The following is a 27,937-nucleotide window of genomic DNA, read 5'->3' as shown; positions in this document are numbered from 1 at the left end:
TGATTTGGAAATAACGGTCTTTTAGGATTTTGCCATTGGGAAGTACTAATATCCTGTAAATCTTTGTGTATAGGAATACTCAAACCCAAATACACTTGATCAGTAATATCTGGAACAGATTCCTTGATCTGTTCCGTGGTATACACAGCCTTAAGGCCCAGTGCACACCAAAACCGCTAGCAGATCCACAAAACGCTAGCGGTTTTTGGAGCGGATTTCAGAGTGATTCTAGGCATGTTTAGAGTCGTTTTGTAAACATGCCTAGCGGTTTTGGGAGGGTTTTTTGGGTAGCAGATTACTTATACTGTTACAGTAAAAGCTGTTACTGAACAGCTTCTGTAACAAAAACGCCTGGCAAACCACTCTGATGTAGCGTTTTTCAGAGCGGTTTGCGTTTCCCTATTCTTTACATTGAGGCAGAAACGCTTCTGCAAACCACAGACGTGCAGCAGGAGGCACGTTTGCGGTTTACTACAAACCTCAAACCGCCGGTGTGCACCATCCCATTGAAATACATTAGCCACTCAGTTTTACAGGCGGATGCGGCCGGCGGATCACATCCAAAACTGCTTGGTGTGCACTGGGCCTAACTCAGAAGATTCAGGCGTAAATAAAAATCTGGGAGTATTAACCGCCTCTTCCTTTCCCGAACCCTCAGACTGAGGCTGCTTCCCCTCTTGAGATACTGAAACCTCCTCCCCCTCTGCCTCAGCCCAACACATCGGAAAAACTAGAGTGCTGAAAAAAGGCACTAGAAGAGGGCCCTGGAAGGGATTTGGTAGGTGGAGGCACATAAGACTAAATTTGTCTAGTGTCTCCAGCATATTCTTGTTAACAGCAGGGCTGTGGAGTCGGTCCAAAAATCCACCGACTCCGACTCCTCAGTTTAGGATTCCACCGACTCCGACGCCTCTAATTTGCATATTACAAATTTGTTGATTAACCACTTCCCGACCGCCGTATGTACAATTGGCGGCCGGGAAGTGCACCCCGCAAGGACCGCCGTATTGACAATTGGCGGCGGTCCTTGTAGGGGCATGGGCGGAGCGATCGAGTCATCAGTGACGCGATCCTCCGCCTGGCGCCGCTCACCCGCCGCACCATCCCGCCGGCCATACGGAAGCGCCGGCGGGATGTTAACCCGACGATCGCCGCATACAAAGTGTATAATACACTTTGTAATGTTTACAAAGTGCATTATACAGGCTGCCTCCTGCCCTGGTGGTCCCACTGTCCGAGGGACCACCAGGGCAGGCTGCAGCCACCCTAGTCTGCACCAAGCACACTGATTTTTCCCCCCCCCCTGCCCCAGATCGCCCACAGCACCCATCAGACCCCCCCCCCTGCCCACCCCCCAGACCCCTGTTTGCACCCTATCACCCCCCTAATCACCCATCAATCACTCCCTGTCACTATCTGTCAATGCTATTTTTTTTTTATCCCCCCCCCTGCCCCCCGCTCCCTCCTGATCACCCCCCCACCCCTCAGATTCTCCCCAGACCCCCCCCCATGTACTGTATGCATCTATCCCCCCTGATCACCTGTCCATCACCCGTCAATCACCCCCTGTCACTGCCACCCATCAATCAGCCCCTAACCTGCCCCTTGCGGGCAATCTGATCACCCCCCCACACCAATAGATCGCCCGCAGATCCGACATCAGATCACCTCCAAAATCCATTGTTTACATCTATTCTCTCCTCTAAACACCCACTAATTACCCATCAATCACCCATCAATCACCCCCTATCACCACCTGTCACTTTTACCTATCAGATCAGACCCTAATCTGCCCCTTGCGGGCACCCAATCACCCGCCCACACGCTCAGATTGCCCTCAGACCCCCCCCCCCCCCCTTATAAATTCGCCAGTGCATTAATTACATCTGGCCTTCCCTGTAATAACCCACTGATCACCTGTCAATCACCTGCCAATCACCTATCACCCATCAATCACCCCCTGTCACTGCCACCCAACAATCAGCCCCTAACCTGCCCCTTGCGGGCAAACTGATCACCCACCCACACCAATAGATCGCCCGCAGATCCGACATCAGATCACCACCCAAGCGCAGTGTTTCCATCTATTCTCTCCTCTAAACACCCACTAATTACCCATCAATCACCCATCAATCACCCCCTATCACTGTTACCCATCAGATCAGACCCTAATCTGCCCCTTGCGGGCACCCAATCGCCCGCCTACACGCTCAGATTGCCCTCAGACCCCCCCTTATCAATTCGCCAGTGCAATATTTACATCTGTTCTCCCCTGTAATAACCCACTGATTACCTGTCAATCACCCATCAATCACCCATCAATCACCCATCAATCACCCATCAATCACCCCCTGTCACTGCCACCCATCAATCACCCCCTGTCACTGCCACCCATCAATCACCCCCTGTCACTGCCACCCATCAATCACCCCCTGTCACTGCCGCCCATCAATCACCCCCTGTCACTGCCGCCCATCAATCACCCCCTGTCACTGCCGCCCATCAATCACCCCCTGTCACTGCCGCCCATCAATCACCCGCTGTCACTGCCACCCATCAATAAGCCCCTAACCTGACCCTTGCAGGCAATCTGATCACCCACACCAATAGATTGCCCGCAGATCCGACGTCCGATCACCTCCCAAGTGCAGTGTTTACATCTGTTCTCTACCCTAAACACCCACTAATTACCCATCAATCACCCCCTGTCACTGCTACCTATCAGATTAGACCCCTATCTGCCCCTAGGGCACTTAATCACCCGCCCACACCCTCAGAATGCCCTCAGGCCCCAGCCCTGATCACCTCGCCAATGCATCGCTTGCATCTATTCCCCCCTCTAATCACACCTTGAGACACCCATCAATCACCTCCTGTCACCCCCTAGCACACCTACCCATCAGATCAGGCCCCAATTTGCCCCATGTGGGCTCCTGATCACTCGGCCAAACCCTCAGATCCCCCTCCGACCCCCTTCCGATCACCTCCCCAGTGCATTGATTGCATCTATTTTCCCCTCTAACCACCCCCTGAGACACCCATCAATCACCTCCTGTCACCCCCCTAGCACTCCGATCCATCAGATCAGGCCCAATACAACCTGTCATCTAAAAGGCCACCCTGCTTATGACCAGTTCCACAAAATTCGCCCCCTCATAGACCACCTGTCATCAAAATTTGCAGATGCTTATACCCCTGAACAGTCATTTTGAGACATTTGGTTTCCAGACTACTCCCGGTTTTGGGCCTGTAAAATGCCAGGGCGGTATAGGAACCCCACAAGTGACCCCATTTTAGAAAAAAAAGACACCCCAAGGTATTCTGTTAGGTGTATGACGAGTTCATAGAAGATTTTATTTTTTGTCAAAAGTTAGCGGAAATTGATTTTTATTGGTTTTTTTTCACAAAGTGTCATTTTTCACTAACTTGTGACAAAAAAAATAAATTCTATGAACTCGCCATACACCTAACGGAATACCTTGGGGTGTCTTTCTAAAATGGGGTCACTTGTGGGGTTCCTATACTGCCCTTGCATTTTAGGGGCCCTAAACCGCGAGGAGTAGTCTAGAAAACAAATGCCTCAAAATGACCTGTGAATAGGACGTTGGGCCCCTTAGCGCACCTAGGCTGCAAAAAAGTGTCACACATGTGGTACCGCCGTACTCAGGAAAAGTAGTATAATGTGTTTTGGGGTGTATTTTTACACATACCCATGCTGGGTGGGAGAAATTTCTATGTAAATGGACAATTGTGTGTAAAAAAAAAAATCAAACAATTGTCATTTACAGAGATATTTCTCCCACTTAGCATGGGTATGTGTAAAAATACACCCCAAAACACATACTACTTCTCCTGAGTACGGCAATACCACGTGTGGCACTTTTTTGCACCCTAACTGCGCTAAAGGGCCCAAAGTCCAATGAGCCCCTTTAGGCTTTACAGGGGTGCTTACAATTTAGCACCCCCCAAAATGTCAGGACAGTAAACACCCCACAAATGACCCCATTTTGGAAAGTAGACCCTTCAAGGTATTCAGAGAGGGGCATGGTGAGTCCGTGGCAGATTTCATTTTTTTTTTTTGTCGCAAGTTAAAAGAAATGGAAACTTTTTTTTTTTCCTCACAAAGTGTCATTTTCCGCTTACTTGTGACAAAAAAATAATATCTTCTATGAACTCACTATGCCTCTCAGTGAATACTTTGGGATGTCTTCTTTCCAAAATGGGGTAATTTGGGGGGTATTTATACTATCCTGGAATTCTAGCCCCTCATGAAACATGACAGGGGGTCAGAAAAGTCATAGATGCTTGAAAATGAGAAAATTCACTTTTTGCACCATAGTTTGTAAACGCTATAACTTTTACCCAAACCAATAAATATACACTGAATGGGTTTTTTTTTTAATCAAAAACATGTTTGTCCACATTTTTCGCGCTGCATGTATACAGAAATTTTACTTTATTTGAAAAATGTCAGCACAGAAAGTTAAAAATCATTTTTTTGCCAAAATTTATGTCTTTTTTGATGAATATAATAAAAAGTAAAAATCGCAGGAGCAATCAAATAGCACCAAAAGAAAGCTTTATTAGTGACAAGAAAAGGAGCCAAAATTCATTTAGGTGGTAGGTTGTATGAGCGAGCAATAAACCGTGAAAGCTGCAGTGGTCTGAATGGAAAAAAAGTGGCCGGTCCTTAAGGGGTAGAAAGCCCTAGGTCCTCAAGTGGTTAAAAGTATGTAACATGAAATTCGTCTTTTAACTGCCAACGCTTAGGAATTTTAAAAGACAACTGAAGTGAGAAGGATATGGAGACTGCTATATTTATTCCCTTTAGTCATAGACTAAAACTAGTCCTTGGTAAGAGTACTTGTAAAAAGGTACAAACCGGAGCAAAGAACATCTATCAGGCCCTAGGCAATGTAAGTGTGGGTACATGTAAGAATGATGTGCAGGTACTCTGCAGGGGAATGAGGAGATTCTTCCTCTATTACACATTCTTCATGCACAATCTGAACCAGGTTTATGGGTGACAGACAACACCTCTGTGTTCAATGTGCACAGCATTCTCAGTGGATTCTCTGCAGCTCTGTGGGGAGTGCATATGTAGAGTATAGTACTACTGTGTAACAAAGTAAACCTGAGACAGATGAAATTAAAGTTTTATACATACCTGGGATTTCCTCCAGCCGTCTTCAGGATAATCAGTCCCTCGTTGTCCTCCTCCACCACCTGGATCCTCTGCTATGAGTCCAGGTACTTGAGCCAGTCGGGCTTAGTGCGCATGCACACTCTGCCGCCAGGAGCATACTACACCTGTGCAGCACTATTGCGCAGGTGCAGAATGTTCCTGGCTGTGGGAGCGGCATGCGGCCGGACAGCGCTGACTGGCTGAATTACCAGGACTCATAGCAGAAGATCCGGGTGGTGGAGGACAGCGAGGGACTGATTAGCCTGAAGGGGGCTGGAGGAAGCCCCAGGTATGTATAAAACTTTACATTTCATCCGTCTCAGGTACCCTTTAATTTGTAGTCGCCAAACCAAATTTTAACAACATATCAAATTATTTGATTTCATCAGCAAAGGGAGTGCATATATTTGCATATATCAGCATCAATGCAGAATTATTTCCATCTCGTTGACCATCTCTATTAGTGACACAGCTACACATCAGGCTTTATTCTTACAGCATAGAGGTTATTTAGTATATATAAGAGATTCCTGTGTACACATCATATATACAGTCACAATCTGATATGCATATCTGACCTTAAAAATTCAGGGACTGCTTTATTGAAGCAGCACAAGTAACTAATTTTGATTGGTTTATTTCTTTTTTGTGAACTAAGCACAGCTATTACTGTATATATACATTATTTTTAATGACTATTATCTGAGAAACAGAACATTTTATCATATTTTCTATTTTAATTACAGTTACAAATTCATTAGGAGTCGGAGCAGGTGCATTTTTTCCCCGACTCCAGGCACCCAAAATTGCCCGACTCCACGACTCCGAAGCCCTGGTTAACAGTATCCATAACCTCTTTCAGAATATTAGAAGTCTGGGAAGCTACAACATCTGTACAAGCCTGACATTTCTTGGGGCTTCTAAAGCCATTTTACTGTTACATAAACTGCATCTCTTATATCTGGGTTGATTAGAAGCTGTAGTAGATTTAGGCTCAGTTTATGTCTGCAAGAAACGAGAGACAAAGTACTGAGATGCCAAAGTCAATAAACAGTAGTAAGTAAGCTTATCCTCCAGCTGGAGGGCTTACCCCACTAGAACCAGATGGCTGCGCCCATGAAGAAGACTTGGGAGTGGAGCTTGCCGCCTCTGAATCACACTGCTGCAGAGGCTGCTCACCCCTTTGTGCCTGAGACATTCTCCCCATCTGACTGCTTGAGGGTACGCCGGAGACGCCAGGAGCACGCTGTAACACTTCCTGGCCTTTCGGATCCTTCCCCCTGTAATGCCGTCTGACATAACCCGCTCTCACTTGCGTCTGATGTCATGAACGGCAATCAGCTGCGCCTTACAGAGCCGGCATCTGATGGGGAAGCGCGGTGTGACAGCCACACACTTCAGAGGCCGAGTCCCGCTCACTTAGGTCTGTAGTCAGCGTTGCCTCTGCTATCCGCCCAAACCACCTTCTACCTCCTTACCTCCTTGGACATACACTCACCCTCTGGTGAGTCATAAAAAACAGGAGCTTGCTTCTTAGGAGTTTCCGTGACGGAAACAGATGAACTGAGGATTGAGGGAGGGCGGGGGCTTTTAAACTTCTTGGGATTATGTTTCCACAGATCCGGGGCGGGACCGGATCTCTCAGGTTGTCCCGGACAACAATGAGAGAAATCAAGCTAATTAAAACAATATAGTTTAGTGATAGTGAAGGGGTTAATCACTGAACAGCTTTAGGTTTATCACTGTGTACAGCACTTGCTAGGCCAGCAGCACTGGAGCATGTCTCAGTGAGCATTCACAAGCAAGGATGATATTTCTCATGGCAGCCCTCATACAGGGGGGCCTGGCCAGGGTTCCTGTCTGTGATTGGGCACCAGGGCTTAGGCTGGGAGCCCTCTGATTGGCTCAATGAGGTCAGGTGGGGCTGGCCAGGGTTCCCCTCTGATTGGTTGCTAAGGCTTCTGCTGGGAGCCCTCTGATTGGCTCAATAACATCCTGGACGTCATACAGTATCTCAATAGTCGGATTTTTGCAGATATCCGCATTGCCAGCCAACTATCCGCAGATAGCTATCCGGATTTCTACAGACATCCGGTATCTGAATCCGAATTGGATAGCTGAAAAAAGGTCGGATATCTGGGTTACCTGGATATCCAGAATCTGGATGAGCAGCACTGGTAGGTGATATTTTGCTTCCCATTGATTTAAATGGAGTCTGAGGGCTTAAGTGCTGTTTGCTGGACTTAAAATTTGGGGGGGGGGGGGGGGGGGGGCAATGCAACTTTTCCATGTTTATCGCAAGTTTACACAATATACCCACATGCAGAAAGTTTTGGTGAATGTGGGAAAATGCGGAAAATACCGTTGGCGGTAATTTAGCGGTAAAAAACCCAATTTCCACATGACCGATTGTGAATAGAGCCCAATGTATTCATGAAAGCGCTCAGGAAATCGCAATTCAAATCACTTTTTCAAGCACTTTGCGATTTTTCTATACTTTCTATTTAATCACAAATGCTCAGGAAAAGGAGCCACGATTGGATAGAAAGCTCATCGCTTTTGTGAGTACACTCAAATAAGCGACCAGGGATGCTCTGACGAGTAATCACTCGTGTGTAAACACTCAAATTCATGATTCAAAAGAGTATTAATTAGCTCAGGTGTGCAGCGGGGACATAAGGGGTTACCCATAATTCCGCATCCTCACTGCACTACAAATAGTTTGCACACGTCCTATTGGACAAGTTACAAGCCTCATGACCATGCACTTCATCCTTCCGGCTTGGAGGAAGTGCCCGCATTGAGGCTTGCAATGCATCCAATGGGACTCATGCAAGCTATTTGGAACATGCGGAATTATGGGTAACTAACCCCCTTATGTCCTTGCAGCACACTTGAGCTAATTAATGCTCATATAAATCACAAATTAAAGAGTTTACACACTCGTGATTACTTGTGAGAGCATCCCTGTAAGCAACCGTTGCACTGTCACTTTTAAGGCGATTTTTAAAAATAACCAGCACTTTAAAAATAAATAAATAAATAAAAACTACTAAGTGTAAACAAGCCCTTAGAGCTGGTCAAAGAAATACACAGAATTCTGACTTGCATGCAAATTCACCAGGCAGGGAACCTGGTCTACTTCCAAACAACTTGCATAAAATGTACTGTACACAAGCCAGACTTATTTGCAGCTCACTGACCAGCTCTATTTAATGCTAGGTACACACAGATTTCCTGGTCGAGTTACTGTCAGATCGATTTCCATTCACTTCAACAGGAAATCGATCGGAAAGCAGAGCAGACATGTTGGAAATCAAAAAGTAAATCGGCCAGAAAAATCTCAGTGTAAAGGACAACTGAAGTGAGTGTGATATGGAGGCTGCCATGTTTATTTCCTTTTAAGCAACATTAGCCTGGCTGTCCTGCCAATCCTCTGTCTAATACTTTAAGCCACAGTCCCTGAAAAAGCATGCAGAAGATAAGGCATTTGACATGGTCAGCTCTGACAAGATTAGCTGCATGTTTGTTTCTGGTGTGATTCAGACACTGCTGTAGCCAAATAGACCGGCAGGGCTGCCAGGCAACTGGTTTTAGTTCAAAGGAAATACATATGGCAGCTTCCATATTCCACTCACTTCAGTTCCCCTTGAAAATACAACATTTATCAAAATGTTTGTGTTTAAATTCCAATTCTAGCCAAAGCCACCCAAATATTTTATTCATCACTAATCTCAAAAAGACAATCCTATATAGCTATTAGCACACCAATCAAATGAGCAGTGATAGTGGAAGTACATGGAGTGATCAAGAGCATTAAGCATATTCAAATCATTTACAGAATAGCTTCGTTTACAAACCTACTTGCCAGAGGTCTCAAAAAAACAAAACAACAAACAAACAAACAAAAAACTACACCAAAACCCCCCCCCCCCCCCCCCCATGTCCATTTACGCATCTTGCAGATGTATCACAAATTTGACTAGCAGCCATTAAATATAGAGCTAGCAGAACACATTCATTGCATGGTGAGAACTCAGCTAATACAAATGCAGAGGATCAGCAGGGCAGTGAGGCAACTGGTATTAGTAGAAAGAGCAGCACCTGGAGCCTCCACCATCCCATCTGAACAGATCAGTACAGCTAGCATAAAGTAAAGGCACATTTACAGACAAGGGAGGCTATACTGAAAATATTCAAATAAACTACAGATACAATTATATCTTTAAACAGAAAAAAAGGCCCATAATGTTCATATTTCCATTTAAGAAAAGCAACAAGCTCATGAAGCTCTAGCCCATTCCCTCCACTTACCTTTTAACATTCCAAAGCACAACTAAACTTTCCACCACAACCTCATCACCTGCTACACATTTATAAAATGATCTACCATTTCCTGCCAATTAGTTAACTCATGAGAGTTTCCTGGGCTGAGCTCTAATGATCAGAAGGAAAACTTGGATCTGGAGTTTCGTGTGGAAAGTTTACTATTTACTGGGCATAGTGGCAGCTCAAGGTAAAAATGTACAGTAAAGATATGGTTTTTTTTTTTTGGGGGGGGGGGAGAGGCATGCAGAGTTGTGTTCATTTAGATAGCACAGAACTCTCATGAAGGTCTGGTTTATGAAAAATGAATACAGAGACAGTGAGCAAGAAGAGTGCAGCACTTCCCATCTGTTACAAATTAGATTACCTTTCCCTGAAAATTATAATAGTAACCTGGTGATTAGTTGCTGTAGACAAGTTTCAGTTTTTCCCCACTGTTCTTTGCTTCCTGAGGCTAGGTGCACACATAGCAGAAATGCTAGCATTGTGGAAATACGCTGCGTTTTTGCCGCTAATGGAAGTCTATGGGCCATAGGAAAAAATGCATATCAAAAGCGCTTTTAATGCATGCATTTTGGAAAATGCTGGCTTTGTTGCATAATCTTCAAAAACGTGTGAAAAACGCACATAATGAAAGTCAATGGAAACGCAATGGTATGCGTTTTTCATGAGTTTTTAATTTAAAAAATAGTTTTGTGATGTATTTCCACTTCCTGTTGTCTTCCTACTGATTTGCATAAAATGCAAAATGAAAACGCATGAAAAACGCATGTGCGTTTTTTATATGCGAATCGCAAACAAATTAAAATGCATTCAAAACGCTTGAAAAACGCATTGGCGGTAAAAAAACGCTAATGCAAATGCAGCAAAAACGCACAAAAAAATGCACATAACATTAGCATAAAACATGACATAAAACGCAGCTTTTCATGTTATGTCATGTGTGGTGCTAGCCTGAATCTGCAACATGCATCAATTAGGTCCACTTTTCTTCTGGTAGCACTTCTATTATGCAATGCAACACTATGCATGTTGCATTCCGTTATAACCATGCATTACAATTGTATGGGCATTTTCACAACCCTGTGTTTTAACATGGATCAAGTTATCCTAACTCACTTTTTTAGGGACCATTCACACTAGAAGTGTTTTTCTGAACGTTTTGCGATTGATTAGCGGTTTTTAAAAATCACTTTCATTAAAATCGAGGTAAAAATAACTGAAAAGTCACTGTGATTTCGCATACAGTGCTTTGTTGGATAACATGTGAAAACAAGAATGTTAAATGTCAACTAATCAATGCTATAAACATGACAAGCAGGTTTTAACTGCTTGCTGACCGCGTGACGCCGATGGGCGTGGCCGCGGCAGTGGCCCTAGGACCACCTTATGCCAATCGGCGTAAAGTCCTGGGGCTTCAGTTTGCAGAGATCGCTGCTCGGAGACTGTTAGACGGCGAAACCGCTGTCTTTTTTACTTAGTACAGCGCTGCGATCTGCAGCAGCGCTGTACTGGGGACAGCCGTGTGACATAGTTGTCCCCCTGGGGCACAAGAGCGCGATCGGCTCTCATAGGCTGAAGCCTATGACCGCTGATTGCTATGATTGGCTGGTGGGAGGGGGTCAGAGGGGGGAAAAAATATGTATATTTAATAGAAAAAAAATGTAATAAATATTTGTAAAAAGAAAAATAAACAACTGGGGGGCGATCAGACCACACCAACAGAAAGCTCTGTTGGTGAGGAGAAAAGGTAGGAGGGGGTTCACTAGTGTGCTGTGTTGTGCGGCTTGGTCTTAAAGCTGCAGTGGCCTATTTTGAAAAAAAATAGCCTGGTCTTTAGGGTGGTTTAGCACTGTGGTCCTCAAGAGGTTAACGTGACCCAGTATGCACAACATGCGTTATTTATGTGTTATGACATGTGCATTACACAACGCACACAGTGTAAACTTAGCTTAAAGGAAACCTGTAATGTGCAAAAAAAAAAAGCTCCCTGCAGCCTCCCTGTTCTTGTGCCATCTCTGAATGATCCTCCAGTCCCCCGCTGTGGCGCAGTTTCATTACTGCCGACTTGCAAGTCGACGGCCACTGCGCTTGCACGGCCCTGGTCACGCGTGTCCTCGTTGCACTCCTGCGCAGGCGCATTATGGGAATACTTCATACTGCACCTGCACAGAACGCTCTCGGTGAGGGGAACAAGGACGCGTGCGGCCAGGGCCGAGCAGGCGCAGTGGATGGCAACATGCGGTAACGAAACTGAGCCGTGGTGGGGGACCAGAGGATCGTTAATAGATGGCACTGGAAAGCTGCAGGGGGCTGGCATAAGACCCAGGTAAGCGAAACTCTTTTATTTTGGCACATTACAGGTTTCCCTTAAAGTTGGCTTCACAGTGTGCGTTGCGTTCCCTGTAAAAGCAGGAGCACGACAGAATGTAAAAGTCAATTTGCATGTTATCTATGCGTTGTGTCGCATACAGTGAAGCATACAGTAAAGTGAATTATGCTTCACTGCAACTGTTAATGTGCAGGATTTGTGGTAACACATTGCATGCAGTGCATTGGGGTACCAGCACTGTGAACATCGCATTAATGTTGCAATGCAGTACAATGTTCTGTGTTATAATGTGGCCATTTACATTGCAACACACCACTGTGAGCGTAGGACTGTGTATCAGATTCATTGCTAATTAAGTTGGAGCTGTCACTTCCTGTTAGTTCACACTATGGCCTTGATTCACTAAGGCCTCTTTCCCACCAAGACGTTGTGTTTCAGGGGACGTTAAGGTCGCATAACGTGCCCCTAACGCAACGCCTGGTGGTGTTGGAGGAGGACTCCAAAGTGACCTGCGTTATGCAGCTCTTTGTGCGCACTGCGCAGTACAGACTGCGGAGACCACATGATCGTTCCGATCACGTGGTCTCCGTGGCGCTGATTGGCTGACGGGACCACATGATGCAGTGTTCCACTCCGCATCACGTGGTCCGCCAGCCAATCAGCCGGCCGCTCCAGGAAGACAACACTGCAAGTGCAGTGAATATTAAGTAGCCATGTGCCTGGCTACATTAGCGGACCCTCCCCACCTCCTCTCCGCCAGCATATATATATAAAAAAAACATTACTGAGCATGTGCACACAGTCTAACGCGGCTAAAGCCGCATATAATGTACTGCATGCTGCACTTTCCCAGAACGGAACGTGGGCACTGTGAACAGCCCATTGATTTTACATTACTGTGCGTTGGGCTGCGTTACAGGCTGCACTAACGTGCGCCTGTAACGTCTTACTGTGAAAGCAGCCTAAAGCGTGATAACTGCTATCACAGCAGTTATCACACGAGCTGCCGTGCGCAAAGCTTTGCGTACGAACAGCGTTACTTCGCGTGATAAGCGAAGGTTAGCACGCGATCACAGGTGCTAAGCAACGCTGTTCGCACGCAAAGCTTTGTGCACGGCAGCTCGAGTGATAACTGCTGTGAATCACTTTAGTGAATCAAGCCCCATGTGCGTTGTGTAATGCCCATGCTACAATGTGGGCACAACGCAACTCACACTCTACATGTTATAACAGTTACATGATTTTTAATTGCATGAACAATTACTTAAGCAATGTAATATTAGGCATGTACTTTATCCTGAAATCCATCGTAGAAAGTACATTTGGATAACCTGGTCTGTTACAAAGACTAGATGTAAATATGCCCATACAATTAAGAGTCCTTTCACGATGGGCGCTTTTCATAATAAGTTACTGCATGGAGTAACCAAATGTTGGAAAATGACCGACTGAATTAAGACCGCTTTCACATTAACATTGTTTTCCCGCCTGAAATTACCGTTTGCGGAAAATGTGCGGTAAAAAAGTGTTAAACGTGTAGTAACATGTGGGTAAATAATCAATATTTTAGACTTAAAATTCCACAAAAAAATGACATTCATAATGAATAAAATAGTGTATGCGGGGGGGGGGGGGGGGGGGGGAGGGGCAGATGGGACACAGAGGCATATTCCCTGCCTCATGATGACATGCCTCTGTGTCCCCCCACCGCTGCTCTCTGCCCCACCACCGCCGCGCTATAGCCCCCCGAAATTGGCGACAATATTTGTCGCCATCTCGGAGGGTAATGGGAGGAGATGGAGTCACCTTTATTTCCAAATAAAATATTGGTGCCATACATTGTACTATGGAAAAATGTTAAATGTTGCAATAACTGGGACAGATGAACACCTTCCACAGGGAAGGTGTCAGACCTTCCATTGCTCAGGCTCCTGGTTGCTGCCATTGTCTGAGCTCTTGCTACTGTATTCCTGACTTGGAACTTGTGCTCAGTTCCTGACCTTCTTCTGTTTTGGCCCATTCACACATCGCCGGCAAAACGCTCAAGCTCTAGCGCTTTTTAAAGCGCTAGTGCTATAATACCCTATGGGCCCGTTCTTACTTGGGTGATTTGCATTAATCGCCGGCGATTAACGCAAATCGCCAAACGCAAACGTGTAGCCTGCACCATTTTCAGGCGATTTCCCGGCGATCGCGTTTCAGTGCTATGGAAGCACTAAACGCGATCGCAGGAAAATCTCTGCAGTGTCCAGTGATTTTTCTGCGTTAAATTGCGGAAAAATCACTCCCGCAAAGACGTTTTGCGCTTTTAAGTAGAGATGGCCCGAGCGGTTCGCCGGCGAACGGTTCCCGGTGCACTTCCGGGGTTTGCGATCGCAGAAAACCGCAAACTTTTCCAGAAGTTCGCCCCCATAGTGCATCATGAGGGTCAACTTTGACCCTCTACATCACAGTCAGCAGGCACATTGTAGCCAATCAGGCTACACTGCCTCCTGGAGCCACTCCGTCCCTTATAAAAAGCAGGCAGCGTCAGGCTTTTCACCTACTCGTGTGCCTGCATTAATTATAGAAGGGAGAGCTGTTGTGTACTTGTGACACCTCCACTGCTTGCAGGCAGGCCTCCTGCCACCTCCTCCCCTCTTGCTACATCTTCTTCGCTGTCGTCATCCTCCTTGGCTGAGTGGCAGTTCAACTCTACTGGTGCTGCGATCTCCTCTCCAGCTACACAGCCCCAGCTCCCCAGGGCCTATGGTGCATGCCAGGTACGACGGTGTCACGCCATCTTAGACATGTCTTGCCTCAAAGCGGAGAGTCACACTGGAGCAGCTCTCCTGGCTGCTCTTAACAAACAGGTGAATCAGTGGCAGACCCCGCACCAGCTGGAGATCGGCAACGTGGTGTGTGACAACGGCAGCAATCTCCTTTCCACTTTGAATTTGGGAAAGCTGACACATTTACCCTGCATGGCACATGTGCTGAATCTAGTCATTCAAAGATTTGTGTCAAAGTACCCAGGCTTAGAGGACATCCTGAAGCAGGCCAGGAAGTTGTGTGGGCATTTCAGGCAGTCTCACACGGCCATGGCACACTTTGCCGAGATTCAGCGGAGAAACAAGTTGCCGGTGAGACGCCTCATTTGTGATAGCCTGACTCGCTGAAATCCGACCCTCCTTATGTTCTCTCGCCTGCTAGAACAGGAGAAAGCTGTCACCGAGTACCTCTACAATTACAGTTAAAGGACACAATCGGGGGAGATGGGGATGTTCTGGCCCAACAACTGGACACTGAAGCGAAATGCATGCAGGCTTCAGGGCCGGCGCTACCATAGAGGCAAAGGAGGCAATTGCCCCAGGGCCCCAGAGCCTGTAGGGGCCCCCAGTGGCTACAAGAGGAAAAAAAATCTTTCAAAAAGACCTTATAGTTTTTGAGAAAATCGATTTTAAAGTTTCAAAGGGAAAAAAATACACATTTAAAAACCCGCCCACTTTAATGGTTAATAGCAAATCCACCTTAAATGCTAGAAACCTTAAATTGGCAGGATGTGTTAAGGAGATCATTGGGGATAAGAGGAAAAAAACAATTTTTCAAAAAGACCTTATAGTATTTGAGAAAATTGATTTTAACGTTTCAAAGGAAAAAAGTATACTTTTAAATGCGGTAAATGTCACTTTTAGTAGCAAACGGTAGTGTAATTTTACATGTATCAAAAGGAAGAGCAATACATTTCCTGGTGGGGTTTCCAGGGGGTCCATACGGACCTCCTGGAAACCCCTCCGCAGCCGCAGTGCTTTTGGCCAGGGATCGCTATACAGCCGCAATATGGCTGTATGAAGATCCCTGGCATTTTTTCCTATTTGCCCAATTTTTTTATGTTTAGAGTGTGGGAATTAATTTTTTTTTAATTATGTGGGGTCCCTCCTCCTGAAACTTTTTAACCCCTTGTCCCCCATGCAGGATGGGATAGCCAAAATGTGAAGCTCCGACCGATTGGAGCTTCACACCCTGACTATACCTGCTGCAAAAAAAGGTCCCTTAATACCGATTTTTGTTCCGGGGTATATGTTGGGGGGCCCCCCAGGTTTATTTTGCCCTGGGGCCACATTGTTCCTTAAACCGGCCCTGGCAGGCTTATGCGGCCGTTTCAGGAAGTGACCAACCTGGTGAGTTGCAGTGAAGGCACCATCAGCGACTTGATCCCGTACACTTACTTCCTGGAGCGTGCCGTGTGTGGAGTGGTTGATCAAGCTGTGGAGGAGCGTGAACAGTTACAGGAGGAAACATTGTGGGATCAATTCTTATCAGAACCAGATGTTTCCTCAACACCTGCGGCAGCACAGAGGGGGGAGGAGGAGGAAGAGTCGTGTGGGGAAGAGGAGTCAGACTCGGATGATGAGGAAGGTGTTTCTTTGGAGGAGGAGGAGGAGGCGGCAGCAGAAGAACAACCGCAGCAGGCGTCGCAGGGGGCTTGTACTGCTCAACGTTCCCGTGGTATTGTTCGTGGCTGGGGGGAGGAGGAGGTCTTACCTGACGTCACTAAAGAAGAGCAAGAGGAGATGGATAGTACGCCTGGATCCAACTTTGTGCAGATGGCGTCTTTCATGCTGTCCAGACTGTTGAGGGACCCCAGTATAAAAAAATTCAAGGGGAATGAGCTGTACTGGGTGGCCACGCTACTAGACCCTCGGTATAGGCACAAAGTGGCGGACATGTTATCAACTCACCTGAAGGCAGAAAGGATGTAGCACTTGCAGAACAAGCTGGCAACTATGCTTTACAATGCGTTTAAGGGTGATGTCACAGCACAACGCAATAAAGGTACCACTGCGCAGCTGGAGGCATTGTCACTGAGAAGAGAAATTGTCTAAGTCACAAAAGTGTTCAGTACCTGACCTTTATCAAAATGAATGAGGCATGGATCCTGGAGGGCTACTGCCCGCCTGAAGACTAAGTCAGTCCCCACACACAGCATCTCTGCCTGCACGCCGTGTGACTGCCTGCTACAAGACTAAGTCGCTCCCCACACAGCACCTCTGCCTGCAGGCCGCTTGACTGCCTTCTCCGCCACCACCAACAGGGTCCAGGACTCCAGGTGGATTCCTGAATTTTTAAGGGCGCTGCTAGCAGCGGCCGCTATACTAATTTTTCTGGTGCGTGCATATGCCTGCCTAATTTTTCTGGCTGCACTGCAGCTGCAACAACAAAACAAAAGGCATGTACATGTGCCAATTCCCCATCGTGATCATTACCTTGCCACGATGAAGGGGCTTGCGTATCACAATGAAGCAATGACCGACGGCTATATGAGTGTCTCGGGGGGGGGGGGGGGGTACATCGAAGATAATAAGGTCATTGCTTCATTGTGGACAGACCAAATTTGATCAGCTGGACAGTCACTGTTGTTCTATCATTGAGCTACCACAGCCCGGCGACCATATGAGCTTGAAAACTGCCACGGCCTGCACTCTTGCCATGGTGCGCACCAGTCCAGCACAGCTGTCACTACACAAACAGCTGTTTGCGGTGCGTTACACAGTGAGTTTGGTGTGTCAGTGTGAAGCAGTACTCTACTTACACTCCCTGATTGATGTATACACATGCACGATGTTTTAAAGCACTTTAGGCCTGCAATTTAGCATTCAATGTGATTTCTGCCCTTAAAACGCTGCTTTGCGTCCAATCCAGATTTTCCCCCGGGACTTTTGCCGTGTATCCCACTCCGCCATGCATCCCTCCAGGTGTCAGACCCCTTGAAACATCTTTTCCATCACTTTTGTGGCCAGTATAAATGTTTCTAGTTTTCAAAGTTCGCCTCCCCACTGAAGTCTATTGCGGTTCGCGAAAGTTCGGTTTGCGAACCCGGTTCGGGAACCAAAAATCGGAGGTTCGGGCCATCTCTACTTTTAAGTGTGAATGGGGCCTTATACTGATTTTGCACTGTTATACATGGATGTTTTTCTATTGTATACTTTGGCCTCGATTCATAAAGCATTACCTCATGTGGTAATGCTGAAAACAGCAGACTTTCCCGAGCACTTAGCAATGTGTCAATTCATAAAGGCTGTTACCGCATGAAAAGCTGACATTACCGACCAGTGAGATAAATTACCGACTTGGCTGTAGTTACCTCCAACACATGTCAGTAAATTGTCAGCAAATGTCAATTCATAAAGCCTGCAACAAGCGGTAAGCCTGACAATAGTTACCGACATCTCTGGTGAATGCAAAGTGCAGAGAGCCGAAGTCTGTTTGAGTCACCTGTGGAGAGAGCCAGAGAGCCATCTGTGTGAGTCATTTGAGCAGGCAGGGAAAGTCTGTGCGAGTCATCTTTCTGAGTCATCTGAATGAGTCATTTGTGCAGGCAGGGAAAGTCTGTGCGAGTCATCTGTCTGAGTCATTTGTGCCAGTCATTTGTGCAGGCAGGAAAAGTCTGTGCAAGTCATCTGTCTGAGTAATTTGTGGAGTAATTTGTGCAGGGCAAAAGAGAGAATCGCCACACTGCTCTACTCTACCGCTCAATGGGCTGCGGTAATTTACCGACCTTCAAAGGCAGCTGGGGAAATCTTTATGAATTAGCACACAGACCGGGAGAATACCGAGTGCGATATTTTCCCGACAAGATTTGTTTTATCGCACTGCTTTTTATCAATCGAGGCCATTGTGTGTTCTGTGTGTATCACAAAGCAGAAAAGAAGTGTGAGGAAACGCGGAAAAGCCGCCGTCTCTCGAGGTGAGGCGGCTGTTTCCGCGTCCAGCATGGCGTCACAACGCGGAAAAAACGCCGCATGCCGCATGGGCAGTGCGGCGGAATCCGCATTGGTAACGGCGGAATCCGCATCAGAGGCGGCCCCCGCACTAGATACATTGCATGACAGTACTGGTGTGGCTGGGACTGATAGTCCACCAGGATTCAGACTTACACGCGCGCGAGCACAGAGGCAGAGTTTAAATAGCAGTTAGAAGGGTGTCGGCTGACCAGCTGGGTCAGCTGACAAATTCCACTGCTCTCATTGGACCAGCAATTAGGGAGGTCCTGGAAAGGTCCTAGAGTATATATACTGCTGGTTGTTCACTTGCTCTTTGTCTGGCGTGCGATCACATATGTGGGAGCACTCAGACCTGTAGTCAGATCCTTAAGTGTGCCGGGACCAGCTGGAGCTGTAATCCTACACTTAGCTAGATTCTGTTGATAGCTAAAGTACTAGTTTGATTGTGATTATATGTTATGACTTTTGCCTGCTTTGACTATCCTCCTGAACTCTGATCTTGTACCTCGATATTTCTGATACTCTGTTGCCGAACCCCGGCTCGTTCCTTGACTCTGTTTCTGCCTCCTGATTTTGTACCCCGATATATCTGATACCTCGTTGCTGAACCCTGCCTGTACTTTGACTCCGCCTTTGCCTCCTGATCTTGTACTTTATCTGTCCGTGTGTGTACGACCTGGCTTGTCCGACCTCGAGAACCGACCTTACCGTTAGAGGTGGTTCCTCGCTCTGTTAGCGATCCTTCCTCCTGAGGGTCACTTTCAGATATACCTTCCTACTATCAGTCTGACTCCTCCCGTCTTGGAGAGCTCAGGTCTGCGGAAGGAATCTGTGCAGTACTCCTTGCTGCATTGAGGCCTTGTCCTCTAAGTGTTACTGTTACACCAAACACTACACTCTACTCAGGTGAACAGAGGTTAGTTTGTATATCGGATTATCGGTGAGACTGCAGATCACTTATAATCTGGTATATATCTGTATTTCCGGTGATACTGCAGATCACCGGTAATTAGATACTCTCTGCGCCCACCGATCGTTACAGAACGCCAGACCAAAATACAAAATGGACGCAAACACTGATTGTCTGGGTGTACTTGCCGCTTCGGTGGACAACATCAATCAAGTACTGGGCACTCACATAACTCTTATTGATGCCCTATCAGGGTCTGTACAAACCCTCCAGACATCAGTGGATCATGTGCGATCCTCTCCTAGCTCTGACATACGTATGCCTGTACCTGAAAGCTTTTCCGACCACAGATCTGACTTCCGGAATTTTAGGAGTAGGGTGTTGTCCTATTTTGAGTTGAGACCCCAATCTTCGGGTACTGAGACCCAGAGGGTCACGTTTATTAAAACTTTGTTGTCCGGCGACTCCCAGTCTTGGGCGTATAGCCTGCCCGCCGGAGACAAAGCTCTTACCTCTGTAGAGGAATTTTTTAAAGCTATGGCGGTAATTTACGACGATCCGGACCTTGCCTCGACTTCTGAGCGGAAGCTCAAGCTTTTGCGTCAAGGCGAAGGTCCGGTCGAAGATTACGCGGCCGAGTTTAGGAGGTGGTCAGTTACGGCCAGGTGGGAGACCTATGCCCTATTAGATCATTTCTTGTCAGGGCTGTCCGATGAGGTCTCTGATTTGATGTTAAGCCAGCCCGAGCCCAGAACAGTCGATGAGGCCATCTCAGCGGCCATCCGAATCGACCGCAGGCTGCGCTACCAAAAACAGACCAGGGGTAGTTCCCGTCTCAGAGGGGTATCTTACACCACGGTCCCAGTGACTCCACCTACTACTATTTCACCTTCTCCTGTCGTGCCTCCTTCCGAGCCGATGCAGATTGCTCGGTCAAAATTAACCCAGGTAGAGCGAAGACGGAGAATGACCGAACAGCTGTGTTTGTACTGCGGTGAAGGGGGGCATATAGTACAGAACTGCCCCAATAAGCCGGGAAAACGCTGCCGCTTAGGAGTGGTGGGGGGTAACACCCTGGGCATCCGACTTTTACCCCTAGAAGAAAAACGATTGCTTCTTCCCTGTACCGTTACATGGGAAGATAAGACTGAGGTCACGGAAGCCTTTATCGATTCAGGCTCCGCGGCAAATTTTATGGATTCGGAGTTTGCTAAGAGATTGTGTATTCCGCTCACACCAGTACAACCACCCATCCAGGTTACGGCAGTGGATGACTCTCCTCTGCAAGGGAATCACCCACTGTCTCAGACACCAGAGGTGGGGGTCACCATAGGGGTACTGCACTGGGAAAAGTTACAGTTCTTTGTGTTGCATATGACAACCTCCACCATTATACTCGGCATGCCATGGTTGCACCTTCATTCTCCACACATTGATTGGGCCACCGGCCAACTAATTTCTTGGTCAGCACACTGCTTTCAGCGATGTTTAGGGAAGGTGACATTGGGCCAAACCAGGGTTCATGTTCAGGGGGTACCTGAGCAATATGTGGAATATTCTGATGTATTCTGTCCCAAGGCTGCAGACAAGTTACCCCCACATCGCTCTTTCGATTGCCCCATTGATATACGTTCAGGTTGTATGCCCCCTCGGGGTCATTTGTACAATTTATCTGGGCCAGAGAAATTGGCTATGAAGGAATATATCCGTGACAATTTAGCCAAAGGCTTCATCCGGCCGTCCCGATCGCCTGCTGGAGCAGGTTTCTTTTTCGTTAAAAAGAAAGACGGGGGCCTGCGGCCCTGTATTGATTACCGGGGACTAAATAAGATCACGGTAAAGAATCGCTATCCGTTACCCCTGATAGACGATTTATTTACGCAGGTCACCGATGCTAAGATCTTCTCAAAGCTGGATTTACGGGGCGCGTACAACCTGGTGCGCATTAGAAAGGGCGATGAGTGGAAAACGGCCTTTAACACGCCAGACGGGCATTACGAGTATCTGGTGATGCCCTTTGGGTTATGTAATGCCCCGGCCGTTTTCCAGGAACTCATCAACGAGGTCTTCAGAGAGGTGTTGGGGAGATTTGTGCTGGTCTATCTAGACGATATACTTGTTTTCTCCAACAACCTCTCTGAGCACAGAATACATGTGAAATTTGTACTCAACAAATTAAGACAAAACTCACTTTATGCTAAGATTGAGAAGTGTATTTTTGAAGTCACATCTGTCGCCTTTCTGGGGTACATAATTTCCACCACGGGCCTGTCTATGGACCCCGCCAAAGTCTCCGCTGTTTTGGAATGGCCTCAGCCGGTTGGGTTGAAGTCTTTACAGCGGTTTTTAGGCTTTGCGAATTATTATAGAAGGTTCATAAAGGGGTATTCCACGGTTATCGCACCCCTCACCTGTCTTACGAAAAAAGGGGCAGATACCACCCACTGGTCTCCTGATGCATTAAGTGCTTTCTCCACTTTAAAAGATTTGTTTTGTTCCGCACCCATCCTGAGACATGTAGACACCTCTTATCCTTTTATTGTTGAGGTAGACGCCTCGGAGGTTGGGGTAGGGGCTGTGCTGTCTCAGCGGTCAGGCTTGCAGGGAAGGCTACACCCTTGTGCGTATTTCTCTCGTAGGTTCTCTCCGGCAGAGAGAAACTACGATATAGGCAACAGAGAGCTCTTAGCCATTAAACTTGCCTTTGAGGAGTGGCGTCACTGGCTGGAAGGAGCAGAACATACAATTACTGTATACACGGATCACAAGAATCTAGAATACATCGAGGGGGCAAAGAGATTAAGTCCCCGTCAGGCTCGATGGTCTTTGTTTTTTTCGAGGTTCAGGTTCATAATTACGTATACCCCGGGTAGCAAGAACATTAAGGCAGATGCCCTGTCCAGATGCTTTGAGTTGGAGACAGCACAGCCTTCTGCCCCAGAGACCATTGTCCCACAAAATTTGGTGCTGGCCGTAACAGAGACTTGGGAAGACTGGACAGAGACCTTGAGTCCTTTTCAGCAGGATGTCCCTGAGGGGAAGCCTGAGGGGGTTTTATTTGTGCCTCTGCCATTCCGTCTCCGGGTGCTACAGATATTCCATTCACACAAGAATGCGGGACATCCTGGGGCATCTAGAACGCAGGATCTTGTGGCCAGGTGCGCTTGGTGGCCGTCTCTGGCAGCCGACTGCAAAGAATTTGTTAAGGATTGTGCGGTATGTGCTAAAAGCAAACCCTCCCGGCTGGCACCTGTAGGGAGGTTGCAGCCTTTACCCACCCCGAATGAACCATGGACCCACTTGTCCATGGATTTTGTGGGTGAGCTTCCCAGATCAGAGGGCATGTCGGTCATTTGGGTGGTAGTCGACCGCTTCAGCAAGATGGCCCATTTTGTGCCCTTGAAAGGACTCCCCTCGGCCCAGGAATTGGCCGACTTGTTTATCAAACACGTGTTCCGGTTACACGGCATTCCGGAAAACATAGTGTCCGTTCGGGGAGTCCAATTCGTATCTAAATTCTGGAGGGCATTCTGTCATCAAATGGGCATGAAGCTGTCGTTTTCATCGGGCTACCACCCACAGACCAACGGTCAGACGGAGAGGGTCAACCAGTCGTTAGAGCAGTTTTTGAGATGCTACGTTGCAGAGGCGCAGAATGACTGGGTCAAATTTCTGCCCTTTGCAGAATTTGCACAAAACAATTTGAAAAGTTCTTCCACTGGATTTTCTCCGTTCCAGGTTGTGTCTGGAAGATTGCCCAAATTTTCACCGTTACCAGTGGCCTCCACTCCGTTTCCAGCTCTGGAGGCTTGGCAAAGGTCTTTTAAAGACATTTGGCGGACGGTGAGAGACAGTTTGGAAAAGGCGAGTCAGAAGGGTCAAGCTGACAAGAAACGGTCTTTGGAGTGGAGATTCCAACCAGGAGACTTGGTTTGGGTATCCACACGTCACTTGGCCCTGAAACAGCCCTCAGACAAGTTGGGTCCCAGGTTTGTCGGGCCTTTCCCGATAGCCAGAAGGATCAACAACGTCACTTACGCTGTTGATCTTCCCGCTAGCATGCGTGGGGTAAGGTCCTTCCACGTATCCCTGCTTAAGCCAGCAGTCCATGTGGGTCCCACTCCTCCTCCTCCTGTGTTGGTGGATGACCAACCTGAGTACGAGGTAGAAAAGATTTTAGATTCACGCGTTGTACAAAACTCGGTACAATATCTCGTACATTGGAAAGGGTACGGCATTGAGGAGAGACAATGGGTACCGGGGAGTCGCATGCATGCGGACGAATTAAGGAGGGAATTTCACGCCTTACATCCCGAGAAACCTGGTAGGAGTTGTCCGGAGTCCACTCCTCGGGAGGGGGGTACTGTGAGGAAACGCGGAAAAGCCGCCGTCTCTCGAGGTGAGGCGGCTGTTTCCGCGTCCAGCATGGCGTCACAACGCGGAAAAAACGCCGCATGCCGCATGGGCAGTGCGGCGGAATCCGCATTGGTAACGGCGGAATCCGCATCAGAGGCGGCCCCCGCACTAGATACATTGCATGACAGTACTGGTGTGGCTGGGACTGATAGTCCACCAGGATTCAGACTTACACGCGCGCGAGCACAGAGGCAGAGTTTAAATAGCAGTTAGAAGGGTGTCGGCTGACCAGCTGGGTCAGCTGACAAATTCCACTGCTCTCATTGGACCAGCAATTAGGGAGGTCCTGGAAAGGTCCTAGAGTATATATACTGCTGGTTGTTCACTTGCTCTTTGTCTGGCGTGCGATCACATATGTGGGAGCACTCAGACCTGTAGTCAGATCCTTAAGTGTGCCGGGACCAGCTGGAGCTGTAATCCTACACTTAGCTAGATTCTGTTGATAGCTAAAGTACTAGTTTGATTGTGATTATATGTTATGACTTTTGCCTGCTTTGACTATCCTCCTGAACTCTGATCTTGTACCCCGATATTTCTGATACTCTGTTGCCGAACCCCGGCTCGTTCCTTGACTCTGTTTCTGCCTCCTGATTTTGTACCCCGATATATCTGATACCTCGTTGCTGAACCCTGCCTGTACTTTGACTCCGCCTTTGCCTCCTGATCTTGTACTTTATCTGTCCGTGTGTGTACGACCTGGCTTGTCCGACCTCGAGAACCGACCTTACCGTTAGAGGCGGTTCCTCGCTCTGTTAGCGATCCTTCCTCCTGAGGGTCACTTTCAGATATACCTTCCTACTATCAGTCTGACTCCTCCCGTCTTGGAGAGCTCAGGTCTGCGGAAGGAATCTGTGCAGTACTCCTTGCTGCATTGAGGCCTTGTCCTCTAAGTGTTACTGTTACACCAAACACTACACTCTACTCAGGTGAACAGAGGTTAGTTTGTATATCGGATTATCGGTGAGACTGCAGATCACTTATAATCTGGTATATATCTGTATTTCCGGTGATACTGCAGATCACCGGTAATCAGATACTCTCTGCGCCCACCGATCGTTACAAGAAGCCAGAGAAGTTGCACCGAGGTATGTATAAATAAAAATCCTTTATTTATAATCAATTGATCAATGGGACCAGGGCAGGATCATCACCAGGCAACCTAGACAGGTGCCTTGTGCATAGTGGGTGTCAAGGGGCCCACCAGCCACCATAAGATGGGCCCCAATACTACTACCTTGCTTAGGGCTCCATTACATCTCAATCCATCTCTGAATAGGACATTTTAAAACATCTAAATGGGGGTATGTAAAAAAGAGGTGGAGGGGAGGAGAGGCTTGTCTTAATCAGTGATACATCAAAATTAATGTATGGTAACGATAGGTAGACCAAGAGGAAAAATAGTTATATGATACTGATTGGACCATAAATGTATTATGCTGTGCCACTTCATACAAGGGAAAAAGGGAAAGGAAGGAGGATGGCAGGAAAACCCCAAGATTCCAGTGCCAGTACTCACAACAGGCCTGGAACAGTAATTGCAATAGAGGAATGGACAAGAGCAGGTGATGACTCAAGAATATGGGATATGTTGGACATGTGCAAAAATTTGCATGAATCACACATGCACCCTTTCCCATGCCTATTTACCAATCAGGAGAGGGAGAAAAACAAAATGTAAAGGATAGCGGAGATGCCGCCGCATGGGCAAGCAGCATGGCGGACATCTCCGCGTTCCAGCCGGCGGCTTCTGCCGCGCAGCTACATGCTGCTGGTCCGCCTGGTCCTTCTAGTGCACACAGATTAAGAGCTACGCGTGAGCGCCAGGCGACAGGACCTTTATGCAAGTAGAAGGGGAGTCAGCTGATCAGGCCGATCAGCTGACTCCAGCTATGCTCCGGATTGGCTGAGTGACTGGGGCGGCGCTGTGGAGCGCTCTGGGTATTTATAGGGCTTGCCTGTCAGTTGCAAGTTGTCTGCTGTTGCGAATGCTTACGTGTGAGCGCTCAGACCCTAGTCAGATCTTACAGTGTGTTAGAACCAGCCGGAGCTGGGAATTCACACTTAGTCAGATTCCGTTGATAGCTTTTTGTACTATTGTATTATAGTCTTGTGTACCATTCTTTAGTCTAGTTCCCAGGTGTTGAAACCAAGGACTTCACACCTAGACTAGGATATTGCTATATCACTACTGCACATCTGTTAGTCTAGTTTCCAGGTGTTGAAACCAAGGACTTCACGCCTAGACTAGGAGATTGCTATATTACTACTGTTTATCTGTTATGATCTCTTGCTTTCCTGACTACTCTCTCACTACTGATTCGGTACTTCTGCCTATCTGATTACTGTTGCCGACACTGCCTGTACCTTGATACCGAATCAGTCTTCCGTCTCTGTACTGTATCTGTCAGTTTGTTGCTGACCTTGCTTGTCTGACCTTTCTATCCTCACTTGTGGCTCTTGCCACTACTGAGGGAAATCTCAAGGGCTGTCACCAAACCCTTAGGTGATCAGCCTTGCTGTACTGTCTGTGACACTTGTTCCCCAGGTGTCTGTTGGCTGCAAGCAGTGTCTGTTGACCACCTGCTCCTCAGGAGATCATCTTGCAGCACAGTCAGTGATCCCTGCCCCTCGGGGTCCACTGGCTGCAGTACAGTCTGATTCCCTGCTTCTCAGGGAATCCTTGGCTGTAGTACAGTCATAATCACTCATTCCACCTGTGATCACCCTTGCAGGACAGTCAGTGGTCCCTGCCCCTCAGGTGTCCACTGGCTGCAGTACTATCTGAATTCCCTGCTCCTCAGGGAATTCTTGGCTGCAGTACAGTCTGTATTCCCTGCTGCTCAGGGGATCCCAGGCTATAGCTTAGTCTTGATCACCTGCCCTTCAGGTGATCATTCTCTCTTACTCCGCCAGTGGTCCCTGCTTCTCAGGCGTCCACTGGCTGCAGTGCAGTCTGAATCCCCTGCCCCTCAGGGGATCCTTGGCTGCAATATTGTCTGTATCTCCCGCTCCTCGGGAGATAACTTCTCTTATTACTGTTGCACCAAACACTATACCACATAAGGTGTCCTGTGTCCAGCTATACTAGTATTATTGGTGATTCTGCAGATCATCACATAATCAGGTATAGCATCTGTATTATTGGTGATACTGCAGATCACCAATAATCAGAACAAAAGTGCAAAGTTGCTATCGTAAAAAACTCAAAAAGGAAAAATTCTTACCATATTGAAAGGTACCAGGATTTCCAAATTGTACATACATTGGGGTTGATTCACAACGGTTACTTATTTTTCACCTTAAATGTCAGGCGTGCTAATGCAGGAGATAAACAAATAAGGAGAGATAATTAACCACTTCACCACTGAGGGGTTTTACCCCTTGAGCACCAGAGCAATTTTCACCTTTCAGCGCTCTTTCCATTCATTCGTCTATAACTTTATCATTACTTATCACAATTAAATGAACTATATCTTGTTTTTTCCGCCACCAATTAACCACTTCCCGACCGCCTAACGCACAGCGGCGGCCGGGAAGTGGAGTCCGCAAGGACCAGCTCACCCACAGAGGCGGCGGTCCTTGTAAGGGCATGGGCAGAGCGATCGCGTCATCTGTGACGCGATCCTCTGCCGCCGCCTGGCTCCGCTCACCCGCCGCAACATCCCGCCGGCCATACGGAAGCGCCGGCGGGATGTTAACCCGACGATCGCCGCATACAAAGTGTATAATACACTTTGTAATGTTTACAAAGTGTATTATACAGGCTGCCTCCTGCCCTGGTGGTCCCAGTGTCCGAGGGACCACCAGGGCAGGCTGCAGCCACCCTAGTCTGCACCAAGCACACTGATTTCCCCCCCCCCCTGACCCCTGATCGCCCACAGCACCCCTCAGACCCCCCCTGCCCACCCCCCAGACCCATGTTTACACCCAATCATCCCCCTAATCACCCATCAATCACTCCCTGTCACTATCTGTCAATGCTATTTTTTTTAATCCCCCCCTGC

The 27,937-nt window shown here is 47.5% G+C and overlaps 1 protein-coding gene across 1 annotated transcript in view; it reads right to left on the bottom strand.

Annotated features, from left to right (window-relative positions):
- LOC137517556 (uncharacterized) overlaps positions 1–27,230 on the bottom strand; it is a 59,900-nt gene extending 32,670 nt beyond the window's left edge. Inside the window, exon 1 of the mRNA XM_068234556.1 lies at positions 27,158–27,230. The gene's annotated coding sequence lies outside the window, so the exon portion shown is untranslated. The remainder of the gene's footprint in view (positions 1–27,157) is intronic.
- Positions 27,231–27,937: the final 707 nt, after the last annotated feature.

The sequence above is a fragment of the Hyperolius riggenbachi genome, chromosome 5, assembly GCF_040937935.1.
Source record: "Hyperolius riggenbachi isolate aHypRig1 chromosome 5, aHypRig1.pri, whole genome shotgun sequence".
NCBI classification, from domain to species: Eukaryota; Metazoa; Chordata; class Amphibia; order Anura; family Hyperoliidae; genus Hyperolius; species Hyperolius riggenbachi.
This window is presented reverse-complemented; position numbering and strand designations above follow the sequence as displayed.